The sequence below is a fragment of the Piliocolobus tephrosceles genome, unplaced genomic scaffold, assembly GCF_002776525.5.
Source record: "Piliocolobus tephrosceles isolate RC106 unplaced genomic scaffold, ASM277652v3 unscaffolded_27839, whole genome shotgun sequence".
NCBI classification, from domain to species: domain Eukaryota; kingdom Metazoa; phylum Chordata; class Mammalia; order Primates; family Cercopithecidae; genus Piliocolobus; species Piliocolobus tephrosceles.
This window is the reverse complement of record NW_022310797.1, coordinates 1-2,686: the sequence shown is the minus strand read 5'-3', so window position 1 is coordinate 2,686 and position 2,686 is coordinate 1. Positions and strand designations below refer to the sequence as shown.

General features: G+C 42.3%; 1 non-coding gene across 1 annotated transcript; it reads left to right on the top strand.

Moving 5' to 3' along the window:
* Positions 1 to 1,393: 1,393 nt before the first annotated feature.
* Positions 1,394 to 1,500, top strand: LOC113221834. Its single transcript, XR_003308097.1, has one exon. It is a non-coding gene; the product is annotated as a U6 spliceosomal RNA (small nuclear RNA).
* Positions 1,501 to 2,686: the final 1,186 nt, after the last annotated feature.

Genomic DNA, 2,686 nt, shown 5'->3' with positions numbered 1-2,686 from the left:
TTGAAGAATAAACATTTTAATTCTTTTTTCTTCAAGACAGAGTCTTGCTCTATCACCCAGGCTGAAGTGCAGTGGTGTAATCATGGCTCACTGCAGCCTCAACCTCCCAAGGCTCAGATGATCCAAGTAGCTGGGACTACAGGTGTGCACCATAACACCTGGCTAATTTTTGTATTTTTATTTTTATTTTTATTTTTTAAGAAGGAGTTTCACTCTTGTTGCCCAGGCTGGAGTGCAATGGTGAGATCTTGACTCACTGCAACCTCCACCTCCCGGGTTCAAGTGATTCTCCTGGCTCAGCTTCCCGAGTATCTGGGATTACAGGTGCTTGCCACCATGCCTGGCTAATTTTTGTATTTTTAGTCGAGACGGGGTTTTACCATCTTGGCTAGGTTGGTCTCGAATTCCTAACCTCAGGTGATCCACCTGCGTCGGCCTTCCAAAGTTCTGGGATTATAGGTGTGAGCCACTGCACCCAGCCCCAATTTTTGTATTTTTAGTAGCGATGGGATTTCACCACGTTGCCCAGGCTCTTCTCAAACTGCTGGGCTCAAGTGATCCTTCCACTACAGCCTCCCAGAGTTCTGGGATTACAAGCGTGAGCCACCATGCCCACCCCTACTTTGAGATTTAACATTTGAATCTATGATGCATTTTACATAAATTTTTGTATGTGTTACAAGTTATGGAATGAAGTTTTTATTATTATTATTATTTGAGACGGAGTCTTGCTGTGTCACCCAGGCTGGAGTGCAGTGGTGTGGTCTCAGCTCACTGCAACCTCTGCCTCCTGGGTTGAAGCGATTCACCTGTCTCAACCTCCTGAATAGCTGGGAGTACAGGCGTGTGCCACCATACCTGGCCAATTTTTTTTTTCTTTTTTTTTGTATTTTTAGTGGGGATGGGATTTCACCATGTTGGCCAGTCTAGTCTTGAACTCCTGACCTCAGCTGATCCACCTGCCCCAGCCCCCCAAAGTGCTGGGATTACAGGTATGAGCTACCACTCCTGGACAGAGGTTGATGATGATGATGATGATGATTATTATTATTATTATTTCCGTATGGATGTCCAATTCTTCAGGAACTCCCTTGTTGAAAAGACTGTCCTTTCTCCATTGGATAACTCTGGCTTTTTATCAAATAGCAATTGACCACATGTGTGGGTGTATTTCTAGACTGTTCTTTTTTCTTGATCAATACACCTATGCTTTCACCAGTATTACAGTGTTTTCATTACTGTAGCTGTTTAGAAATCGGATATTCTGAGTCCTTCAAGTTTGTTTCTTCTTATTTGGTTATTATTTGTCCTTTGCTTTTTCCATGTAAACTTTAGAATCAACTTGTCCATTTCTAAAAAAAATTCTGCTTAGATTTTTATTAGGATTGTGCTAGTGCTTGCTTTGGCAGCACATATACTAAAATTCAAATGATATAGGGAAGATTAGTGTGGCCCCTGTGCAAGGATGACATACAAATTCATGAAGGGTTCCAGTTAAAAAGAAAAGGATTATGTTAAATCTAGAGATTAATTTCGGGAGAATTCACAACTTAACAATCAGTATGGGGTCTCCTGAGCTATGGAGGCAGTGTATGTCTCTAGTAAATCTTTGTTTCTAATTCTGTTCCAAATGTACATTTTGACCTTTAAGTTCCTGACTCTTTGAACACCTTCTGTAAAACAAAATGCCTTCCAGATAGCAAGGAATAAGCAATGAGGGGCTTGAAAAAGCCAGAAAATGGGAATCTCAGTAGACTCATTTAAATTCTCCAGAGGCACAGTGGCACTGAAGATCAAAAAGGAACAAATCCCTTAAGGAGAATTAGAACATCTGTATCAACTGAGGGGAAAAAATATTTTGAACAGCAACAAAAGATGACCCCAGTCCAGTATAAGTTTAAAGAGCATCAGCAGACACATGTTATTGTGGTGGCTTGGGATGTGGGGGAGTTTGTTTTGTTGGGTTGGGGGTGGATTTGGGGATTGGAAGGTAGAAGTTTTTTTCTTTTGTTTTTGTTTTGAGATCACTGTGTTGCCCAGGCTAGAGTGCAGCGGTGTGATCTCAGCTCGCTGCAACCTCCACCTCCCAGCTTCAAGTGATTCTCCTACCTCAGCCTCCCGAGTAGCTGAGACCATAGGTGCGCACCGCCATGCCCAGCTAATTTTTGGATTTTTAGTAGAGATGGGATTTCACAATGTTGGCCGGGCTCGTCTCGAATTCCTGACCTTAAGTGATCCACCTGCCTTGGCCTCCCAAAGTGCTGGGATTATAGGCATGAGTCACTGCACCTGACTGGAAGGTAGAAGTATTTTTTTCTTTTGAGATGGAGTTTGACTGTTGTTGAAAATACACCCCTATAATTCATGATACATAATTCTGCATTGAACCCTGATTCTGTCAGGACATACATGTGATCTTGGATAATGCATTCAACCTCCTCGACACTGAATTTTCTCAACTGCAAAATGTTTTAGAGATGTTCCTCACCAGGTTGCATGAAGCACATCTATGTGTGTTAAGGCGCTTCCCGTAGCATCTGTGACACAGAACAGTGGCAACTGTGCTCTTTGTCATCCCTGCACACAGACCCACAGCAGTGTATTGCATTTTTTATTTTAATATAAAAGGCTTTGAAAATGTCCCACTGCTTCCTACTCTGAGTAACTGTCAAAAGGGGCATCCTTC